We start from the raw sequence: 24,815 nt of genomic DNA on the forward strand, positions 1-24,815 counted from the left end.
CAACCTCGTCCAATATGCACTTGAACATAATAATAGCAGTATGCGAAACTACTGCGCTTTGATTTCTAGCTTACATTTTTTTCTTGTACACTTTTGCGGACTTTCGCAGCAGGCCTACGCTGCCGCTTCCTGCACGTCTACGCGAAGAAGAGCAGCCGATATTACCACTGACGCCTCTGTACACATTACGCGCACAATTTGAGGCTAACCAGTGCAGCCATAGGAGGTCTTGACGTGCACGGAACATTTCTGCGCCATCTTAGGATTTCCCCCACGCGTCTATTGAACGCGCCGTGACGTCACCGTGCAGCGCAAATGAATTCATAAGCTAGCGTCGCTATTACCCTTCGGGAAGCACGTCTGGCAGCAGCCGGGAGCCTTCAATGCAGGACTCGAGATTTAAAGCCAAACCTGAGGCTCAGGCGCCATGAAGCAGAGGTTGTGATAATTTTTGAGCAGCTGGCTGCTGCAAGCGTCGTTATAGCAATGATGTTTTCTTTATTTTGACTTCTTGTTGCCTTCAACATTCAACAGGTTTCCTATTGCGAGGCAATTAAATATCATGCGTGGTTTTTGCAAAGCACATGCCTTTAAACCTTTCAGGCTATACGTGATTCCAATTGGAAATACCCATATCACATGGCAAATACAGGAGAAGGCAGGGCTAATGCTTGTACTAAAGTACTTTTTTATAGGCGCCTGAAACATATCATACAGCCGCTTTTCAGCCAGCAATGTGGAATTTTACTTATAAAGTTTGTTTACATTTCTTGGCGTTTATACACGAAATTATTTTCTGTTTTTCTCGGCGTTTATGTTTTTGGAACGAAAGCATTTCGTCTTTATTCCCTGTTTGTTTGTTTGTTTGTTTGTTTGTTTGTTTGTTTGTTTGTTTGTTTGTTTGTTTGTTTGTTTGTTTGTCCATTCGTTGGCTGGTGGCAATTTTTTTTTTACGCAGCAGCCCTTGCTCGTTCGATGGTTACTTACACTAGAGTTTGGTCACTTACCAGTAATCACTGGAGTTTGTCCAGTTAATCTGACAAGCGACGACCCCTGCCCACAATTTTTTACAGAGATTAAATTGTTTTGTGACACGTAGCGCAATCGCGGGTCGTGCCTCATAACGCGTATGAAACGTTCGTACAGATACCAGCCATGATGTGCAGCAACATGTTCATGAAACGTAGCGACAAGCATAGAAAATGTGCAAGTTATTACTACAATAAAGGGGCTCCTTAATTCTTGCATTCTGAACTTACTAAACCAAATCAATATTGAGCTACATTACACACCACGTTATACACTACGACGTGACGATAACAATAACGTTAAGTTCTCTAAAAACGCCGCTTTTTGAAATTTGCTAAGCTGAAACGTACTCTACAAGCTTTGCCAATTATATTTGCAGTGACTACTGTTCAGCTGCCAGCACCTTGAAATTCTGGATATATATATCAGCACCTTTCTATTTCCCTTTCGTAAATGATCGTGCAGTACTGACCATATTCTTTAGAAGTGGATTTTGAAAAATAATTTGGCATATCGTTTTCGCTGTTGGTCTAATTTGACTGAAAACCGGAGTCCTTGCATACAATGCCCACGACAGTTTCGTAAATGCATCGCTACAGTGAACGTGTAGTCAGGGGTGTAGTCAGTGAGTCCCATTACTTTGGCAACCTATGGCTGATGCGAAACATTTATGCCAGCAGTTCCACACGCACCCAACGTACAGCGCGGCTTCGGACAATAAGCTGACAATTCACGTCACCGAAACCGAAAGTTGCGGTAACAGGATCAATTGAGTAATTCGGACCGATCTCGAAGACAGTGTAAATTTAAATTTAGCTGATTCAAGAGATGGTGTAACGAAAACTGAGTCAGTCCCAGAGACAGAACTCGGAGGATCCCAGATATGGCGTAATCGAAACTGGGTCCATCCTGAGACTGTAATCAGTAGCGTGCGGGCCACATCGATATTGTGGTGGGGGCCCCGCACTCGCAAGGGCGCATGTGCGAAAGAATGGTGTCGAGGCTGACGATTTGAAAACCCGCAATGTGGGAGTGCGTGGCACTCACACCCTAGTCATGGGACACAGGCGAATTCTCAAAGCTCAGAAGAAGCGTCTTTCAATGCAGGCACGTATATTCGCCATGTTTCAAAACGCAGTGCAACACACCAAACAATTATATCAGCCAAGCGACAAAACATTTCTGCGGTAGGAGAAGAACGTCAGCAGGTTTATGTGCGTAGTTCGAAATCATATAAACTTGTCCGCATCATGTGTCTTACTCCATATCATTTATTGGAAGCAGTCGAACAAATCATTGCTCAACTTAGATTGTAACCATTACGCTAGATCTGCCGTTTTTTAATGTGAAGCATTCTTCGTCGAGTGCAGACACTTTTCTGCGGGTTGGCGAGGTATCTTGTTCTTTAAGTGATAGTGCAGTCTATCTTGACCTTTTTTTTGTGGGCCGATCCCGATGACAGTGTAGTACAATATTACGTGCCATAGGCGAGATTGGGTATTTGCACCAGGTATGTGTGCTGGTTATGGGCAATAGGGCCAGTTGGTATGTGCCAGGGAGGTTTAGTTTGTGTTCAATTTTATATCTCACCATTAGAAGTAATCTGCCCTACTGTAAATATAAAGACTACAGCCGATAATCTGTACATAACCGCTCTACACAACAGTTAAATTATACATACAACCGTTCCCTAGAAATAATGAAAGCTTCGCATTCCGAAGACGTCATTGCGCTCGCGGCATTTTAGCACGGCGAGCAGTATCGACATAAAAACACGGCGCACGCAAACAATGGGCAGCCTTGGACGAGCGCAGGTCACTGACCTCTACGCATCTCAATTTGTGACCAGTGCCGCCGTAACGCTCACAAAACAGAACGTACAAACAGTTTTTGTTACCTATTTATGAAATGTCGGCACCCTTATGAGTGGCGCAGTCCACACCTTTTCACATTGCATGTTTATTTCTTTTTTATATAGCAATAGTGCCGGCGGGCTTTTAGAAACCCAGGCAGGAGTCATTACAATACGTCACACTTTCCCTTCAAGGGAGTAAACAGAAAATAATATTAAACACTGTAAATACATCCGTCTACATGCAACGAACAATATTGACGGCCAATAGCATAGTATGGAAGGCCACATGACTGAAAATAACCCCAGAGAAACGCAATAATACTTAACTGACATAACATTCAAGTGACATAAGCAAATCAAACACTCAAACTTAGTGACATATATATTCTACAGGCCGCTCGTAAGAAATGCCACATAAAGTACATAGAAACGTAAAGTCCAGTCACACGAATACACTAAAGAGAGGGCCCGAAAGAAATCACAGAGCAATGTCACACAAATGCAAATGACGTCAGGCACAGAAAGGCACACAAGGGCTGTTCAAGTAAAGCACGTACATTGATCTTACGACCGATTACAGAAACTCCACTCACCGCTTCCAAATTGTTCCCAGCAAGCAAGTCACTTCTGTCTCCAAGCAGTCACTTCAGGACAACTTCACGATATGTAGATCATGCATCCGGACCGTACGAAAGTGCACCCATGCAAGAGATGACCGCAACTTGCTTCCGGAGGGGCAGCGCGCTAACGCTCTAGCCGGTTGTCAAGCCACTCACTGCCTGAGCCGGTGCGCCAATCCCTTCAAAAAAAGGAGAGTTACTCCCCATGACTGCTCGTCGACTGTCCTCCCCATGCTCCGTAATACACGCGGTGCACGGGTCGATTTTGGTCTCTGCGCGCGTCGCTGAGCACGTTTTTCATTGGGCAGGCGCTGTGGTCACGTGATAACAATTTCGAGGGGACGCGGGCTAAACAAAAATACAACAGGGAGCGAGCTTCACGCAAGCACTCATCTTCACCGTACGTGCTTGTCTATTCGTTTGCTTTTCAGCATTTTTTTTCCTGCAGCGTGAGCTACGTATTTTTTTGTTCAGTTTTGACTATCACCAGCCACTGCGTGCTCACGTAATTTCTTTCATGCACTCTGGCGCTCCGAGCCCACACGCCATGTAAAAGTGTAGTAATTGGCGTTTAGTTTTTGCGGATGTGAAACAAACGCGTGCAGAAGAAAGCAGGTTATGCAAAAGGTGGCGCCGGTCGCATGGATTGGGAGAAAGCTCGGTTCACACGTGATGTCAACAGAACTATTAAGAAGAAAAAACGGGCGTTTAGAAAAGATTCGACATCAAATACCGATATAGACTGCAAAATCTACAAACAGCTGTCAATGTTTACAGAGACCTTAATAAATGAAGCTAAAAACAAATAATTTAACTGTATATTGCCTATTCTGCTGATCACCGACCCTGGAAAATTTTTTCGGGTAGTAAACCCGAAAGAAAAGCTATCGAGCGTACAACTCAAATGTGAAAATGGTGGCCTATGTCAATAGAAGAAACTGCTGAACATTTCAATCCACATTTCGTTTCGGTCTTCTCAGACGAGCTGCCTCTATAAGCTACGATGCCTCAAGTGCAAGCAATTCCGCAAGAGTTTCCACCTATCTCAATAACAGAAACAGGCGTAGCACGTGCAACAGAAGCTTCCATGCCAAACTTGGCCTGGGCCAGATGGTATCAGCGCAATACTTTTGAAGCTAACATCAGATAATTCATCTTACCTTTTATCACTAATCTTTCAGCAGTCACTGGCCACTAATTCTTCCAGACGACTGGAAGATTGCGCATCTAATTCCTTGGCGTTAAATCTGGAGACAAACACTTCGCTAACAATTATCCTACCATTTCTCTTACATCTATTTGCTGCAAACTACTTGAACATATCATATACACTCCATAATGTCTCACATTGAATCTATAAGTTACTTTTTGAAAACCAACACGGCTTTCAGAAAAACAGATCCTGTAAAACGCAGTTGCTTGAGCTAGTAACCGATTTACACAACTCCATCAATGGGTCATTTTTCAGCAATGCAATCTTTATTGGCTTTTCTAAACCATTCAATCGCGTCCCTCCCCAACTTCTACTAACAAAACTACGTAGCCTACAGCTAGATGACAAAACATTTATCTGCATGAAGTGTTTTTTAGCCAACAGACTTCAGAGTGTTAAAATCGATCACTACGTATCTCACCCCACGCATGTCAAGTCTGGAGTCCCACAATGATCAGTTTTGGGATCACTGTTATTTTTAATCTACATAAACGATATATCGGCTGACATTCACTCTTCCATACGTCTTTTTGCTGATGACCGCGTAATATATAAAGAAATAGCAAACCGGAACGATACTTTAACCCTGCAATCCGACTTAACGACTCTTTCAGGATAGTGCTACAAATGGCAGATGAAAATTAACATCGAGAAAACTAAACACGTTAAATTTGGTCCCAGTATCAACTTCTTGCCTAACGAGTACCTGATTAACAATTCTGCAGTTTAAACAGTTTCGTCGATTAAATGCTTAGGAGTTCTGTTCACTTGCAATCTAAAACGGAATGATCATATAGAGCTAATCACTAGCAAAGCTTTTAAAAGCTTGGCGTTCTAAAACGCCGCTTACGCATTACTAATTTCGGCACCAAACTTCAGGCATTTAATTCGATAATTATACCATCATTAGAGTACGCTTCCAGCATATGGCATCCACATCATGCTTACTTTACTGACATGCTGGAATCAATTCAAAGTAAAGCCGCTAGATTCATCTCGTCCTCATATTCTAGTTATCACAGTGTTTCATGCATAAAAAGAACCCCTGGCATTTTACCTGGCGTAATTACGCGGAAAATATTAATAATCATCCTTTTTTCACGGTGTTTATTATAGTGACAGTGCCTTTTCACGCAAATTCATTCATCCTGCAGCCCACACATCCGCCCGCATTGACCACGAACTCAAGGTATACCCACCCTTCGCGCGAACTAAAAGATATTTACACTCACTTTTAGTGTTGCCAATGAATTAGTGGAACGCCCTTGCGTCCTTCATTGTCAACATTAGGAAATTATCTTCTTTCCGATCCGTTTTACTGAACTACCTTAATGAGCAAGCCTGCCATCCCAGCTGATCTTCTCTAACTACCATGTTATCCTGCTTCAGCGCCCCACTACCTTTGATCACTGTCATGTATTTGTTGCGTTATTCTAAATAATATTGTAGTTCGATTTCGAGTTATTGCATTATATAATCATTTCGCCATGCCACTACTAGCTGCACTGTATCTTCTTAATGCTGAAAACAGTTATGTTCTTTATTTTGTGTTTTGTCTTCACGCCTAAAACCCCCCTTCTGAAATTTCTTGTTGTTGTTATTCCCCTATGTAATGCCCTATTCTGTGCCCTTAGGGTAAATAAACGAAATGAAATGAAAATATTGATGACCTCAATCGAAATTGAGCTTCATACAATCGGTAGGTTCTAACATTTTCTTTTAAAGGCAACAAACCAAAAATTTTGGTGCAGATGAGTTAGTTATTCAATTCGAATTTAATGACACAAAAGCGACTAAGGCCATGCTGCACCTGTCACCGGACAGTACAAGATCCAATGTTAGGGCAGCAATAGCTGCGTTACCTTAAAGTCGATATAAATACCCAGCTTCATCTAAAAACTCGAACAAGTTAGAGTGACACTAGAAGTTCATCGCCAAATATTGAGGCAGGGTGTAAAGGCATATGCAAGTGATACAAATTGTTGAAATGTTTCCGCCTTTGTGTTTCACTATGTGTACATGAAAGAATGATGTAGTTTACTGTAAGCGATTCATGGCATTTCTTGCAAGTTTGTGGGTTTTCTTTTCGAAATAGGAAATTGTGTTAGATCCGCGTGTCAAATTCGAAGTCGACATAACATCACCTCATAGAACCGCTCTTGGTAACTGCATAATTTTCACTCGCCAAGCAGGAGTTTAGTCATATGTAACTTATTTATGCACGAGTTCCATTCTTGTTGTAATTTTGATGCTATAGCCCTTTACGAATCACTCGAATACTGTCTTTGTATGGAATTGTTATGTGAGTTATACGTTTGTGCACTGCCATGGATGCGCTTCTATCTGCTGCTTTATTCCCTGGTATCCCAACATGGTTTTGGACCCAGCAGGATCGCATGGTTCCTCCGTATTGCTCATTAAAGACCATGTTTAAGATATCGCCAAGCAGGAGTTCAGACGCGGAGTTCAAGTTTAGAGTTCTGATGATGTGTGGTGTTTTATGGCGCAAGGGCCAGGTATGGCCAAAGAGCGCCATGACAAAGGTAATGTCAACGATGCATTGTGAATGTTGCAGACAATGAATTCCTCATGGTATATGTAACATGGCTGTAAAAAGGCCTAAAACCTGTCGCTGTGAATAGCGTAAAATATATAGTTGCTAAAATAATGTCACTGACTAAGTAGTGATGTGGGCTACGGCAATGGGGTTTCGTTAAAAGCATGATGCAGCAAAACATAACACTGACACTTTAGCTTCAAGAAGACCCTTGAGTACAGGGGCTGTTATACGTGCGCTAAAAATTCCCTGGCCAAATGTTTTTCAGAGTGTCTGTTTCAGCTAAAAACTCTAAGACTACTTTCAGATTAAAAAGCGGTTCATTGCTAACAAAAAATTTCGGGTGAAGAGATATTTTCACGACGTGCAGAAACGAAATACTTTTTCCTCTGTGTTTCTATTGCAGGGCATCGAATAAGAACGTGCAGGACTGTGAGATTTTGGCCGCACTTACTACAATTTAGAGGATACTTCTCAATCTCGAGGTAAGAGTGAGTGCCTTAAGGATGTCCTATTCTTAATCGGCACAGGAGCACTTCTTTATATCATGATGTTCTCTCCGATACTCAATGTCCTAATTTGGGTTCGATCAAGTGCAGCTTATTTGATATCTGAATATTCCATTGTTTCTGCCAGTGGATTTTCAGCTTGTGACGCAAGTATGGTTAAAGACCTGTGGCTGGGAGGGGTATGTTTATGTCCGTGTCATTAAAATCTACTGAGGTAGCTTTCTCGTCAGCTGCTTCATTGCCTTTTATGCCACAGTGGCCACGTACCAGATGATCATTTGTGTAGCACTACAAGCTGAGCATAGAAATTTATACAGTTCATTAAAGACAGTGATATTATGTCTACGTAGATTCATTAGGGCTCGGACTACATTAAATGAGTCTGTGAATACAATAGCCCTAGTGAGACACGTTTGCTTGATGTGATTTACTGTAGAGAGTATTGCATACGCTTCCGTTGTAAAAATACATGCATGTGGGTTCAATGTACCGGATATTAAAAATACTGGTCCTAGTGCTGCGTAAGCAACACCAGGAGACTTAGGGGCATCTGTGTAAAATTCAGCACAAGAATACTTCTCCTGAAGCTCAAGAAAATGTGAACGTATGTGTGTCTCAGGTGTTAGTTTTGATATTTCTACAAACGAGACGTCACACTCGATAGTCTGCCACTGCCAAGGCGGTGGAAGCCGCCAGTTACCATTATGACAGTAGTTGACATAATGACATTATCTAAAATCGACGCACCCGTTTCTTCGGACAATGCTTCCAACCGAAGGGACAGAAGAGGTCTAGTGCCTGGATGGTTTCGGAGAAACCTGGCCGTAGACAGGTCGTGAATAACTGCATGGCATGGATGATGGAAATCTGATTTCACCTTGAGGGCGTAAGAGAAATTTAAATATGTTCTTTCGAAGATGTAGAGACTGTTCGTTAGATTCAGCATACAGGCTTTCTACGGGGCTAGTCCTGAACGCACCAGTAGCAAGGCATCTCATACCCAAGTGGTGGACGGAATTGTGCATCTTCAAAACACGGCGTGGTAGAGTTATACACAATGGCTCCATAGTCAAGGCGTGACCATATAAGACTTTTTACAAGCTCGAGGGGCATCTTCTGTCACTTCCCCAAGATGTGCGGGACAAGAGCTTCAGTAGATTCACTGTCTTCAAGTACTTCATTTCCAAATATTTTAAGTGTGGGATAAACGTTAGTTTAGAACCTAAAATGAGGCCTAGAAATTTGTGTTCATGGCTCACAGATAGCGGTTCTCCATTAAGATCAACAACAAGCTCCGCTTTTACACCTCTCTTATTAGAGAAGAGAATGCACGTACTTCTTTGAGGGTTTACTTTAAAACCGTTCTCGTCTGCCCACTTAGATAAAAGTTTAGAGATCTCAGGGCAATTAACGAACCGGTATAAATAATACCATTCTTCCGCTTGTCGGCAGTAATTTTCATAACTGCCATCCATATTGCATAAACTTCGGCGGTATTGACTGAAGAAAATTATTTATCCGAATGCTATTTTGCCAGTTTTTCGTTATGATGCCGACACCTACGTATTATTGTGTTTGAGAGCCGTCAGTGTAAAATTTCGTGTAGTTTTATATTTTTCTCGAATAGCTCGAAACTCTTATATTATGTGTTCTTGTGGAATGTCTTTTTTCTTTAGATGTGTTAGTGTCCAGTCACATATCTGTGTGAAATTGCACCACGGGGGCAATCTTGGTGGTCTTTCAGCAACCTGCATGACTTCATGAGGAACATCATAAGTCTGACAGTATTCTTCGTGTCGTAAGATAAGTGACCGAATCATGTTCAGTTTATTTGTGTAGTGTACCCGTGATTTGCACTGTGTTACGAGATGTAGCATATATGCTATGGTGATGACGGAATTATCAATACAGAACAAACTGTAAGTAGTACTCTGCGGTGTGGTAAGGAAGGCTCATTCCAGTCAACGTATAAACTTTGGACAGGCGATGTTCTGTAGGCACCGCTCGCCAGTCGTAGGCCGAGATTATGAGATGGATCAAGTTGCTTAATGTAGGACTTCCTAGCTGCACCATGAACTATACTACTGTAGTCAAGGATGCTACGTACATAACCGAGGGACCGGTATATACGTAGTACACACGTTCGGTCAGATCCCCAATGCTTGTGCGATAAAACCTTGATATTTAGTGCTTTATTTGCTAATATAGTTGTGTTAATGTGTGCCAGGAAGTTCAGTCTTGTGTCAAAAGTTACGCCTCAAAATTTGTAGTCTTCTTTGATCGGCAGCGTTGTACCATCCAATGAGAGAACGGGACTGCAGTGTAACATTCTCTTCTGGGAAAAGAAAAGTGTAACTGTCTTGTCTGTTGAAAACCGGAGACCATTTTTGTCAGCCCATCGTGTGAGATAATTTATCGTTATTTGTAGTTGCCTTTCGCAGATGGGTAAGTTTGAGGCACGGCAAGCCACTTGCAAATCGTCGACATATATTGAGTGCGTAACAGATGATGGAATGATCTTATTAACAGACTTTATTTTGACTATGATGATTGTCGTGCTCAGAATGCAACCTTGTGGAACGTCAGTTTCTTGTGTAAATGTGCTTGAAAGTATTGTGCCGAGACGTACTTGAAATGTTCTATTTGACACGAAATCACATAGACAATTTAGCATTCTGCCGCGAATTCCCAGGTCAGCCAGTTCTCTCAAAATTTCATATCGCCACGTGATATCATAAGAAGCTAACGAACACTGACACCAAGGACAACGCAGGGGAAATTACTTGTGCTTAATAAATGAAATAAAGAAACGATAAATTAAAGAAAATGAAAGTGGATGAAAAAAACAACTTGCCGCAGGTGGGGAACGATCCCACATCCTTTGCATTCACAACCTTCACAACATTTTGCCACAAACTGTGGCAAGTTATTTCTTCATCCACTTTCATTTCCAATAATTTATCGATTTATTAAGCACAAGTAATAACCCCTATGTTGTCCTTGGTGTCAGTGTTTGTTGGCTTCTTATGGTATTACTAATAAAAACCAGGCCCCTCGGTTAACCCCCTTTCTTCTCGTTTCTTACATAACGAGGGTCTCGAATCCTGCAACACTGATGCCTTCAGGTAGCATGTGTGGGTTTATTGCCCGGTTGCCTTCACCCAAAAAGATCACGTTCTCGTGACACCTGCGGCAGAAAAGGATGTTCCATGTCCGCCGCCAAGGTCTGTGAGTGTTGGCGCTGGCTAGCATTCCCAGGATTCTACTAGCATACATAGAACCCAAGAGAGTGGATGTGGAAACGGCGCCGCAGTAGCTCAATTGGTAGAGCATCGCACGCGAAATGCGAAGGTTGTGGGAACGTTCCCCACCTGCGGCAAGTTGTTTTTTCAGTCACTTTCATTTCCATTTATTTATCGTTTCTTTATTTCATTTATTAGGCACAAATAATTTCCCCGATGTTGTGCTTGGTGTCAGCATTTGTTGGCTTCTTATGATATGACTAATAAAAATCAGGCCCCTTGGTTTACCCCCTTTCTTCTCGTTCATTTTGCCACATGGTCTCATACACCTTTTCTAAATCAAAGAAAACCGAGAGACAATGTTGTTTGTGTAGAAACGCGTCACGTATTTAATGTTCTAGTCGCACGGAGATGGTCAGTGATGCATCAGCCCTTTTTGTACACGCATTGCTGCTTGTTTATTAGGCTTCTTGTTTCAAGGATGAATATGAGTCTTATGTTTATAAAGCTCTCATAGGATTTGGTTAGACAACTTGTTAGTGCAAAGGGTCTATAGCCGCAACGGGACGTTGCGGGTTTACGAGATTTTAGAAGAGGCACTACTACCGCGTTTTTCCATTCTGTAGGCATTACCCCCGACTCGCAAATCTTGTTGAAAATTTTAGGTGTCTTTACCGATGCTTGAGATAGGTGAGCCAGCATTGTGTAGTGGACACTGTCAAGACCTGTTGCCGTTTTTTTTTTACCGGCAGAGAGAACTCTGTTCAGTTCTTGTACTGTGAGGACGTTAATATAAATTTAATTTGAAGCCCCAGTAGCGGGCAGTCTCTGTTTCTCAGCCGACTCTTTATATTTTAAGAATGCATTTGAGTAGTTTGCTGAGCTGGAAACGGTGTAAAAGTGATCGCCTAATAAGTCGGCCTGGTCCTGTAGTGTTCTTTGTCTGCATGGACATGTACATAGTGGTGTTGTGTAGGATGAGTACTCTCCTTTAAGTTTCCTCACCTGGTCCCACATTCGTTTTGATGTGACTGTACTACTGATTGAAGATATGTATTTTTGCCCTGATGATTTCTCCTCCTTTCTTCGAATAAATCGTGCTTTGGCTTTGGCCTGTATGAAATTTAAAAGATTGCTATAAGTGGAGTACCTCCGCAGGGTTCCCCAGGCCTTATTTTCTTTTTCAGCGTCGGTACACTCCTTTGTCCACGAGGGGTTTAGCTTTTTGCGCACAATACCCGATGACTGCGGTATCCCCTTTTCTGCCGCTGAGATTATGGCCTCAGTGAATTTTTGTTAAGTTCCTGAAAGCTTAGGTCTGGCGAAAAGACATCTATCAGTTTCGCGTTCTCCATAAAAATAGGCCAGTTAGCGAGATATAATTTCCATCGGCGTGGCCTAGCGCTTAAGGTTGGTGGTGATGAAAAGAGTTTGATGATGGCGGGCAAGTGATCACTACCATATGACGCGTCTAGAGCTTCCCATTTAGGATCCTTAAAAAAAAGATAGTTAGCAAAAAGCTAAATCTAAACTGAAAGTGCAGGTGAAGTCGGTGAAAGTATGTCGGTGCACCTGTGACACAGGTGCACCTGTGTGTACCTGTGTCATTGGACAAAACAAAATATTCAAATAGCTGCCATCTTTGGTCAGTTTTGACACTGCCCCAAAAAGTACAGTGAGAATTAAAATCCCCTACTAAAACAAATGGCTCCCGTAACTGATGTGTTAAATTTTCTAAGCGTTTAGTAGTAAAATGGGTGTGGGGTGGAATATACAGTGAGCAAATGGTGATGGTTTTGTGAGACAGTCTGGCGACGGCTACGGCGTCGAAAGATGTGTAGGAGTGCCGCCCTGCACGACTATAGCGACTCCTCCTGACAAGCGGCTGGAACATTCGCTGTCTCTTGGGACAACGCTGAAACCTTTGAAAATTTGACTATTTGTAGGACCGAGATTCGTTTCCTGAAAACACACTGCAACCTGCGAAAAGGTGTTGATGATGACTTTGATGTCACCTATATTGTGTAAAAGACCTCTGCAATTCCAGTGTACAATGAAAGCCATGTTTATGAAATGAAAAATGTAATGATGTGTGTAAACTTAAAATTAAAGGTGACATGTGATAGGGGAAAATGCACGTTTGATGGACGGTAACCATTCAGGTTACCTGCCCCTTTGCGGCGCAGTTACAAGGAGCTTGTCCTTCTTAGAGCGCTCATGGCTCATGGAGCGTTCCTATGGCTTGATCACGCCGGCGTTTTCGCATCGACCTCCATCGCCTTCTCTGAGGCGCTGGATGGTCAAGAGCCAGGCGCCGAGACACGCGTCTCGGACCTCGGCGTTCGGTTTAGTCTTGAGACCTGCGGAACAGCAGCCTGCAGGGCCGTCCTAGCTGATGGTGGAGCAGCACCAGCTGCTGCCGCCAAGGGTGCGGGTGCAGTTGCTACGGGACCACTGACTGTGACCCCCGTAGACTCCTGAGACCGATGTGGTGCTGCCCATTGCCGCGCCACATTGGCATAAGTTGTTTGAGATAAGACTGAAAGCTTCTTGCTCGTTCGAAAAATGAGATATGCTCTTTTACTGTTAAGGCGATCCCCTCCTTCTTCCAACAGGGACATGATAGTGAATATGCTGGATGATCATGATAGCGGATGCTGGATAGCAATATGCTTTGCAGGTTACACAGCATGGGGGAGACTTACAGTTCTCGGACGGATGGTCGTTAGCACTGCATTTCGCGCATGTTTCTTTGCCTCTACATGATTGTGATGCATGGCCGAACCTCTGGCACTTGAAACACCGCCTTGGGTTCGGTATCTATGGTCTCACATTGATCTTTAGATATCCTGTGTCGAGAGAGGTGGCGAGATTGCTATAGTACCAAATGCAAGAATCACATCTTTAGTGAGGAGTTGTTCATCGTTTCTTCGGATTTTAATTCTTTGAACTTTGATAACATTTTGTTCTTGGAAACCCTCGAGGAGTTCCTCTTCACTCAAGTTGAGAAAGTCTTCTTCCGAGGTAACGCCCCTGCAGGTGTTTAGTGAGCGATGGGGAGAAATTGTGACTTTTATTTTACCAATACTGGCGAGTTCCGACAGCTTTTACTCTTGTTCTTTGTTTCTCAGTTCTATAACCAGGTCTCCGCTGGTCACTTTCGAGGCTTTGTATTCTTTACCAATTTTTTTACAAGGCATTTCGCCACCAAGAAAGGGGATAGCTTACGCATACTTGGTGTTCCTTCACTATGCAAGACGTGGTAGCGTGGGAAGTTGTCTAGATCGGTTCGGAGGGTGAATTGAAGAAGCGCATCGGTGCGAACTCTTTTCAGAGGCCGATCTGGAAGTCGGGGAAACGCGTCTGCCATAACATGGTTTCGAAATTCGGCGGTGGTGGCAGCCACCCACCACCGAGCCCAACAAGAGAACGCTACAGGTTACGAGAAACCTGCAGACGCCAGCTTTGCACCGCCAATATAACCTAATGTATATACCCAAGACGATATATTCCACACGATTAACGCTTGCTGCCAGGAATTCGGAAGTAATAAAGAAATGAGTAGAAGACAGGAAAGATTAAAAGACTAGAGAGAGAGACGAAGATCGTATAGGAAACTAGGAAAAGGCAACCACCGATTTCCCTCGGGTGGGTCAGGCTGGCGGTGCCGTCTACGTGAAGCCGAGGCCAAAGGGGTGTGTTGCCGCCGCCGAGGGGCCGTGAAGGTCCAAGCATTCTGCATTGGCCCAACACCCAGGATCCCCTGTTGCCCGGGCACGGCTAAGCCGCGCACGGTTACACGCGGGAGGGTCCAAACTTCATGTGCTCGCATACGTGGTGTCGCAACACACCAAACGCCTGCTGACGCAGACGCCCCTTGGGGGTGATGCAGTTGAGGCCGAGCTAAATGATGTTTTTCTTCCTCTACTGTGCATTTATTTACATTAGAGTGCGGCACGAATACGGTCTTACCAAGGACCTTATCCATGACCGCGCACGGCTCTTGGACCAGGCTCGAACCATTTAAACAAATCTTGAATCATGAAGCACCATAGCACTTCTTTGTCTGTTTCACAAAATATTTCACAGCACGTGCCCGTCCAACCCGCCGCTCACTCGTATATCTCGGCATCTGCACAATCATCTGTTTCCAGCGTATATTTGGCCGAACCAACGCATTCAATTCATCCACGTTACCACGTGCCATTCAGCATTGGAATAACCTACCAAACGATCGACATAGTTTACATTCTTGAATCTATATCTTTCAGAGCATGCTTACATATATTATTTCCATATTTCATTACAAGTAGCCGTACTAAGCACTTATGTTATCTCTAGCGAAGTTGTATAGTCTTTCTTGGTTCATTTATTGCGCTAATTAAATTTGTTAGACTTGTTCTTTCTTCTTTACCCGCTACCTTTTGTATAATTTCGTTGTATTAATTTTCGCTGTTTCATTCAGACTTTTTTGTTTTCTTTATTGGCTTACATATATATACTGGTTGGATATTTCTTATTTCATCATTACCCGCTGACACTCTATAACGTCTTTGCACTCCTTTGTTTTTGCTAATTCCCTGTATCCTCCCCTCACGCAATACTCCTTCGGGAGCCTGTGAGGTAACTTACTGAATAAAAATACAAAGGTCATCCTGCATGGGACCTAACTCAATGGTTAATACACACACCCCTAGCACCGCAACACCCCTAGGAGGAGCCAGACACCCACCTTAGTTTTTTTTTTTTTTCTCAGAAAGGCCCCCCCTCTCTTTTTTTGCAGCGCAGGTATAAAATGACGATCAACAAAAAAGTTTGGCAGGCTTAACTTCAGTTGGCGTGTACTAGGGATAGTCGATTAATTCTTTTAATCCGTTAACGATTAATTATTCATCATAATAGACTTTATACGATTATTCGCTTTCGATGCAGAGTTTTTCATCGATTAATTGATTATTTGAAACTTTTGCCGGACACTTTAAGAAGGTTGAAACACAGTTATCTACTTTTGTAGGACGCTGTTTTAATTTTTGAGAGGTGTTAAACCAAGTTTAGAAATACGAGCTTGTATAAATCCAGAGATTTTGGGAATGCGGGAGATGGAAATTCAAGACGATGAGCAAAACGTGAATAAGGTGAATGCAGGAGCCAACGTTTCGACAAGTGGACTTGTCAATTCACCTTGTTCACGTTTTGCTCAACAAGCTTGTATAAAGTTTGATAAAGAATAATCTTAGGTTTGTTCAAGACTAACTGAATAAAGTTCGCGGTATTGGCCTTCGAAAAGCTAAACAATATACGTTATAAAATGGCACATAGAGCAGAATTAGAGAAGCTACATGGCACTAGCGAATCCATGTGCTGTACAATTAAACAAGAAATAAGAAAATGGCAAAAGTGAAAGCAGAAATCCAACTAAAATGCGCTAGAAATTGCGATATGCGCAAGGAAAAATTAAATTTACTGATTTAGGGTTTTAAGCCACATGATGTTTTCTACACAGCGTAGAAATGTCAATTGGCTGGGATGTTTGAGTGAAACCGACACCTTCTTTGGATGGCCTCACAACGAGGATAGACGCTCAGAAGCTATAGATTTGCTGGAATCAAAATGAACTCTATCGCTATGTCCAATACGTACTCCAAACCGGTGCGATATGCCGTGCCACGTGTTTAGTGCACTGGGAGTGACGCGACGATCCACGACTCAGTTGCTATAGTGGGCCTTGAATTGCGAGGACATTTCAAGCCTCCGGCGTCGTCGGGCGGAGTGGTGTCGTGCGTGGCGTGTAGGAAGAGAGGAGAAGCGCTCGGCTCGGCATTACTCGGAAAAACAGTCGACAGTCACTCTACCACAGCCACATAGTCAGCTCATGCTCCACCGTTCTAGAACGATTTCAAAATTGTCGCGCCACTCCTGTCAAACTCTAGAAAACGATTAAGCTAACAAGCCTGATCGATTAAGTTGACGAAACGTGGACATCCATGAAGAATAATCGTTTCGCCGGATACGGTTAATCAATCGGTTAATTATTCATCGGTTTTACCAACCGCAACGTCTATGTAATGTGAAGCATTGAATAAGGTTACAGCTAATCGTGAATCAAACGGTTATGTCGGCATAATATGCTGTTGTGTTATATTTAAAACTGGCATAATGTAATTTTTTTTATCTGAAGGTGGAAAGCTCAAATTATACTCAAAAAATACCGAGAGCCAGTACAACTAATCCAGGTACAACCAAATAAGGAAGGACCACTACGCTTTAACAAAATGCGTTCTCTCACCAGAACAGGAATTGTCCTCCCTAGTTCAGTATTAAGCCACTACCACCCTGATGACTCATTCAATCAACTAGTGGTGCGCTGGCCCCAGCACCTGCGGAGCACCTGACCAAGGCGGCGGTCATACCGGTAACGCAGAAGAGGGTGCTAAGAATCTCTGGCCCCGAAAGGCCACCAATGGAAATAGACCCTGGCAACTCGCAAAACACGCACTCTCTCGAGTGAAGCTAGCTTAGCAAGACTATTTGAGGAACTGTCAGGCATTTTTTTGGGATACCACTCGTCTTAGTGAGGTTAGAAGAACGGGTGAGGCTTATACAGTGCTAACGGCCCCGTCCCCTATATAGAGGACTTTCAAATAAAAAACAATATGGAGTAGGATTCCTAATCCATAAAGATATGGGGGAAACATTGACTAATTCTACAGCATTAATGAGAGGGCAACAATAGTCACACTAAAACTAAAAAGCAGGTATAGAAGAAAGATTACACAAGCCTACGCTCCAACTTCGCGTCAGGATGATGATGAAATAGAACAGTTTTATGAAAACGTTGAATTAGTAATGAGAAAAGTGCAAATATAGTGCAGTCATGGGCGACTTCAATGCAAATGTGTGGAAAGAACAGGCTGGTTAACAAGCAATTTGCAGCTGCGGCATTGATTCTAGGAACACTAGAGGAGATATGGTAGAATTCGCACAGAGGAATAAACTGCGAATAATGAACACCTTCTTTAGCAAGCGTAGCAACAGAAAGTGGACCTGGAAGAGCCCTGAGGGGGAAGCATGAAATGAAATAGATTTCACGCTTTCTGCCGATCGCAGCCTAGTGCACGATGTAAAAGCGCTGGGCAGGGTAAAATGTAGTGATCGTAGGTTAGTGATGCTATTATGGGAACAAAGAAAAACTGCGCAAAAAAAGGACAAGACAGAGAAAGAACCACACGACACAGGCGCAGACTAACAACTAGTTTAATGCTCCAACGCCTCTTTCCTACCAACAACAGAACGCATGCGCACCAACCACAAAGACCAATGCCGCTATCATGTAGTCGAGCCTAGAAACGCCAACTCCTTGCGGTACAAATGTATGGAAGCCTCACTAACACATTTATCTGGCCCTAATCTCGCGATTTCTAAAGCTTCGATTACTTCACGCTCTTTCTTATCCCTTGCGCGTCCGACAATCTTAGTCCCGCCGAAAAGTGGGGTACAAACATTGCCGTCATGCCTGCAGGTCTTGCAATGCTTAGGAAGATGCTGTCCTCTAGAATCATCTAGGGAATTGGCATGTTCTAATAATCTAATATTAATGCAGCGGCCTGTTTGTCCAACGTACACGTTGCCCCAACTCAGCGGAATCTCATAGATTACATTCGCACTACAGGGCACAAACTTGCTCCTGTGGTTAGTGCTGCACTCGATTTTCTTTTTCGTATCAGGTCTAACTAAATTGCACAGACTGGACAGCTTACAAGGTGCCGAAAAGAGAACCTGTATGCCGAATTTACCCGCGACCCTCTTCAGGCCGTGCGAGACCCTGTGGACATAGGGCATAACTTCATACTTCCTCCTCTCCTGTGGATCCACCCCCCGAGGCTTTGAACTTGGTCGGAAGGACTTCAGCAGGGACTCGCCAACAGCCTGAAGAAGGGCCAATGGAAAACCGGCTGACCGAAGGCGATCAGCTTGGGCATCAAAACTAGACTGAACCTTATGTGGGCAGGACTTCACTAACGAAGCCCTGAGGCACGTTGACGCAATCCCCCTCTTGACCAGCTTCGAATGGCTCGAGTTGAAGGGTAGAAGTGCTTTTTTCGACCGCATGTACGCCCAGCAGAGGTGGTCAGGATCGTTAAAAAATAATTTTAAGTCTAGGAATTGCAAGCAAGAGTTTTCAGGAAGTTCAATAGTAAAATTAAAACTGGCAAAAGCAGACTTAAAGGATGCTACAACCTCCGATGCCACCTGTGTCAAGTTATCATTGTGGTCTAAATTTAAAAGAATTAAAAAATCATCAACGTATCGGAACACATGAACGATGCGGTCGTCAGAAAGTACCCGCGATAGCGAGCGGTCAAGTTCGGCTAAAAGGATCTCAGACAAAACAGGGGCTACACACGACCCGATACAGATGCCGCGTTTTTGCACATAAAATTTATCCTGAAAACTCACAATAGTTGAAGAAAGATATGCCTTAAGCAACTCTAGAAAACCTTCCACAGAAATACCACACGCATTCTGGAAAGACACAGCACCGGATCGTTCAATACAGTTCCGGACTGCACAGAACAGGTCTTCGTGGGGAAGGGAATAGAACAGCTCTTCAATGTCAACCGAGAAGCCCGAGTTAACAGCAGAAAGGTTATCCCCTAGTGCTTGCGCCACACAGTCTGAGCTGCTGACCTTGTACGGATCGTCTGGTGTCAGACTTCCCAGATGGCGCAGAAGGTACTGACTGACCGCAGCTTGCCAGGAACCAGTTTCCGTAACGATGGCTCTGAAAGGGCATTCCATCTTGTGGCTCTTGGCACTGAAGAACACTGAGAGCACAGTGACCTTGTTTTTCACCACTTCACTTCTTAGCCGATCGAGATTCAGATCCCTTAATAGAGCAACCGCCTTTGCCTTCACTTTAGACGGTTTCAGATCTACAATCCTAAAGTTCTTTAAGACAGCGGACATGGCCTTGTCACTAAAAAGCTTCTGGGGTAAGACCACAAAGCCTCCTTCCTTATCGGCCGTCATCAAAGCGAGATCAGAATTCCTAAAAAAGCTTGTCACCAATGTCACCACGGAATTTCCTTTCTTCGCGCCTTTGAAAGTATTGCGGATCACATCAACGCATTCTAAATGGCAACTTTCTTTCTCTTCGCCTTGAACTTTGTCAGCAATCCTATGCGCCGTCGCCAAAGCCTCGTGCTTGCTCAGAGGGACCTCAAGGCTGAACTTCGGTCCCCTGCTGAGGACACTCTCAACTTCTTGTGGAACGAGAAGTTGAGAAGTAGTGATGCCTAGGATATTCCCTTCAATATGAAGAGAGAGTAAAATTGGTCAAGAAGAAATAGGCCAACTTAGACACAGTAAGGGTAAAAACTGACCAATTCAGGTTGACACTTGCCTAGATTCCTGTTAGCCTGCTCGACGCTAAGTTTGTGTTCCTGTAGTCTTTCATTTGTGCATCTCGAAGTTTGCCCTATGTCTCGTTTGCCCTATAATCTAGGCATCCATGTCAGGTATTGCCCCTCAAAAGGTTGCGCCGCAGAATTCAGACGCTGTGAAGTGCTGAAGAAATACAATGACCAGCTGGTCCGGGAGATAATTGAGGCAGCCGAGATTACCAGACTTCGTGACCAATGCGTTAGCACGCCGTCCTTGTTACTGACAAAAAAAGAACATGAGCTTTTGCATGTGCAACCACTATCTTGAGTGCAAAAAAGAAAAAGTGCATGTTTCACATGTGCGATCCCGTGACTGCGACACGTGTGGGCAATGTTTATAAGAAGCCGTGTTTCTTTCAAAATAAACGTTGTTGAAAGTCAGTGCTTGTGGTGTCTTCTTGTCTCGTCTCTTGTCCATATTTTGCGCTGTTAGCAGCAGCATGGAAAACCAACAAGCCCAAGCTGCTATTATAGGCTAGATGACCGGTGGACTATTAGGGTTACCGAATGGGTGCCAAGAGAATGGAAGTGCACTCGAGGACAGCAGAAGGCTAGGTGGGGTGATAAAATTAGGAAACACGCAGGTGCAAGTTGGAATCGGTTGGCGCCGGACAGAGGTAACTGGAGATCGCAGGGAGAGGCCTTCGTCCTACAGTGGACATAAAACAGGCTAATCATGATGACAATGTTACTAACGGCAAGACTGAAAGCAAACTAAAACTCAATGGTTCATACCCACGTGCCCCAGTGCGCATACATATATAGATCGACAATTCATATAAAGATTTGTAGATATCATTTTGCAATCGCAACACTTGTGATAAAAATGCGCGATACCATCAAAATATGCTTGGTCGAAGAATGGTTGTATTACGATTGGATTATTTTGCTGGCGTAAGGTTCGTGCTGACACCGCGCTCGGTGATTGCTCAGTGCTATTTTATTTTTATTTTATTTACATATACATCACAAGCCTCAAGAGAAGTATTGTGTAAGGAGGTCAAATACAGAAGTCTACACAAAATAGGTTAACAATAAAGAAAACATGATGGGAAGTACAGAAAGATAAAGGCGTGTACTTCGCGAATCTCGTATGTCGATAGTCGGCGTATATCGTGAAAGGGCAATATTGTCATTGAATGTTAACGTAATTTGAACGTGCGAAAAGCAAGCAAGACGCGGCGCTAGTGCGATGCCACAGACGACGCGGGCCCAACGACAGCGCCGGTGTGACGGGAACGCGCATGCCGGCAAGCTTGGAGCGGCCGGTTCTCACACTTTCCAATTCTAGCCACCCTACCATGGCTTCATAATGGCTAGAAGCGTGTGGCTTGACTACGTCACGTGAAAGCCATCTTGAAGAAGTATTTTAGTTTCTTTTTTTTCTGGGGTTTTACGTACCAAAGCCACGATCTGATTAGGAGGCATGGTGTAACGGAGGCCTCCGGGTCAATGTTGACCACCTGGCGTTCTTTACCGTGAACCCAATGTGCGATAAACGGGTGTTTCTGCATTTCATGCCCCATCGAAATGCGGCCGCGCAGCAGGGATACGATGCCGCGATCTCGTTCTTACAGCGCGACGCCATAGCCGCCAAGCCACCACGGCAGGTCTTGAATGTCTAAACGATAGCTTGACTCGGCCCTAGCCGTTTCTAGCTTAGTCAAGCTGTATCAAGCTAGCTAGTAGCCAGCTCATGCTTTGGGGCACGGAGGAAGGAAACTCAGGAGAGGCCCTGACGTCACTCTTTGTGAAGCGAAAGTGAAGCCGGAAGTTGGCGTTGCTCATGGCGTTGCTCCGCCTATCGGGCCAGCTCTCCTCTCTTGTTTACATTTCTCGCGAAACCACGCCGCGCTGCGCGCAACCGTGCTGCTCGGACCCGCGCGCTCCGCAGCAATACTAAACAATCGTTAGCACGTTAGCATGATTCCGCCAAAGAGGGCAAAATTCCCCGCGGATATTCCTTCGTCCGTTGCCATTGCCATGGCGCGGTAGATTGCGTACAGCGTTGCATGCGAGTTCATTTCACGAACTTTAGTTCCTCCTGTCCCACCTGGCCACAGCAACATCCGGTAGAGCACGGTCCAGATAACGCAGCGCAACAAAACACGGAGACCAACGCAAACCTGCCCGCACGGCGCCTTTGCCACGGTACGAAACCTACGGAGCAACACGTGTGAGCGCGCAGAACAATAAGAAAGCCGCCATTGTGGCCCGAAAGGCGGGGCCACGACAGCAAAGAATTAAAAAAACAGCAAAACAAAGGAGAACCTACTACGTCATTTCCTCCCCACTTTTCTCCTAGCGCGCGGAGGGGGTAGGGCCTCTCCTTCATTGCCTTCCTCCATGCTTTGTGGGCTAGGTGGCACATGCCATAAAGATCACTTCCTAGGTTCGGAAGGCATGTTGTATTACCAGACCGTGTGCCTCCAGGCATCTTAGTGCTAGCCTGCATCAACGTTACTAGAGTAGCTTCAGTTGTAAAACTCTCCGCCCGCGCGCTTACAGCCGCTGTCGCTGTGCCGCGGCTGTTTGGATTTGTGGCGAATGGACGTGCTTTCCGGGGCTCCGTGGCGACGACAAAATCATAAGTTCTTGTGCATGCTTTGAGCTTGCTTCTGTTCTTACTTGCTGGTTTTTTGCATGTAAATAGTAACTGGGGGGTTTTGCTTTTCTTTCCTTTCTTTGTCTCTCGTATTTCGGGTGCGCGGGTGTGCTTCGTGTACATTTGTTTTGCAGGATGATTAGAGCGTCCTTGCGTGCCACGTCTTCCAACACGTGCAGCCCGGTGGGACATTGAGTGTTTGTTGTCTTTAAATAGTAGTTTGGAAGTGGCAAGACAAATAGCTATTAGTGATCTTACAGTCCGTGTTTGGTAGAAAAGTGAGAGGATGGCCGCGTGGTTGAGCGCGTCATACCTTTGGTCTCCGCGGCATTGATTGTTTTTGAAACAGTGGTGAGAGTTGCCTTGCGGCATTTGGAGGATTTGGATCCTGTGCGTATCGGTTTTTTCTAAAAGGCACGTGCTCTGCATTGATATAGTATTGTCAAGCAGGCTTGTCAAATAAGCTTATCAAACAGGTGGAAGAGCTGAAAAATGAGCCGAACACGGAGCGTGATGCACGGAAGGTAGTTGAAAAGAGACTTGAAGCAGCCGAGGAAAAGCTGAACAGGGTCGTCATTGTGAACGAGAATGTGCGTGACAATGGAACGCAGAGCCCCCACGCGACAGGCGCGCGAGGATCAGAGAAATACGTGGAACGCAGGCAGGGTGATGAAGGGTTAGCTGGAAAAACCAGCACCTACCGTGAGGCCGCTACGCGGCAAAAGCAGGAGCCCAGGGGACAATGCCCCTTGTCGAGTCCGAATCACGCGGAAAATGACAAAGGGAAGCGGGGAGAGGTAGGAGAAAGTGAAAGGGTGATTATCACTGGCGATTCAAACCTGGCTGGGTACTCAAAAGCAATTGTGGAGAGGGTGAAAGGCGACAAAAGAGTGGCGGTGGGGACATTTCCAGGGCGCACACTGAGTTCTGTCATGGAGCGAGCAAAAGAAAAGCTCGCGGAAAATGCCCACGTGCGCGATCTTGTCAAAGTAGCAGGTGGGCTAAATGACGCCCTGAACAGGAAAGGGACAGGAATAGCCCAGCGCTTGGCGAAGGGAGTGGAGGACTTGCGCGAGCTGTCCCCTCAGGTGCAGATCGTGGTGTGCACGGTGCCGGAGGTGCCTGTATGTGACAGTCACGTACAACGAACCGTAATGGCTGACATAGAGGCAATATGGAAAATGAGCCGAGAAAAAGGCTTCGAGGTGGTCGAAGTAAACAGGGAAATAAGAAGGTGTGGTGGTAATAAACGAGACGGGATCCACTTCAACTACAGGCTGGCACAAGAAGTGGGCTGGCGAATTGGTGGTTGTGCTGTTGCTTTTTTAGGAGGCCCGCGGGCGCTCAGGAGGCCAGAGTAGTTAGTAATGAAGAAGGTCCGGAACCTTAGAAGAGCATCGCCGTCGATAGCAAGACAAGGAGGAAAGCAAGAAATAGAGCTCGCCATGCAATAGGCTACATGAACATGCAGTGCGGCAGAAGAAAGGAAAAGCGGGCAGAGATTGAGGAGCAGTTAAATAGAGAACAAATAGGGGTACATGCGGTCACATAAACGCACCTCAGAGACTCAGACGAGCCGCCAGTTATTGAGAATTATGTTTGGGAAGGGTGCAACAGAACTAAGTCGGAAACAAAGGGAGGGGGAGTCGGAATGCTCATCCATCAGGGAGCCAAATAGAAAAGAGTAAATTCAAAATGTCAAGAGCATCTTTGGTTATCAGGTACAACGAGTGGGAAAAAAA

At 44.6% G+C, this 24,815-nt stretch overlaps 1 protein-coding gene and 1 long non-coding RNA gene across 2 annotated transcripts in view; one reads left to right on the forward strand and one right to left on the reverse strand.

Annotated features, from left to right (window-relative positions):
- LOC135917208 (cyclin-dependent kinase-like 4) overlaps positions 1–6,034 on the reverse strand; it is a 145,600-nt gene extending 139,566 nt beyond the window's left edge. The window contains exons 1-2 of the mRNA XM_070522553.1: positions 5,950–6,034; positions 3,478–3,683 (exon numbers count right to left, since the gene is read on the reverse strand). The gene's annotated coding sequence lies outside the window, so the exon portion shown is untranslated. The remainder of the gene's footprint in view (positions 1–3,477; positions 3,684–5,949) is intronic.
- LOC135917212 (uncharacterized) overlaps positions 1–24,815 on the forward strand; it is a 108,145-nt gene that overhangs the window by 68,464 nt on the left and 14,866 nt on the right. The window contains exon 2 of the long non-coding RNA XR_010569227.2: positions 7,681–7,759. This is a non-coding gene — a long non-coding RNA (uncharacterized lncRNA). The remainder of the gene's footprint in view (positions 1–7,680; positions 7,760–24,815) is intronic.

The sequence above is a fragment of the Dermacentor albipictus genome, chromosome 7, assembly GCF_038994185.2.
Source record: "Dermacentor albipictus isolate Rhodes 1998 colony chromosome 7, USDA_Dalb.pri_finalv2, whole genome shotgun sequence".
Lineage (NCBI taxonomy): Eukaryota > Metazoa > Arthropoda > Arachnida > Ixodida > Ixodidae > Dermacentor > Dermacentor albipictus.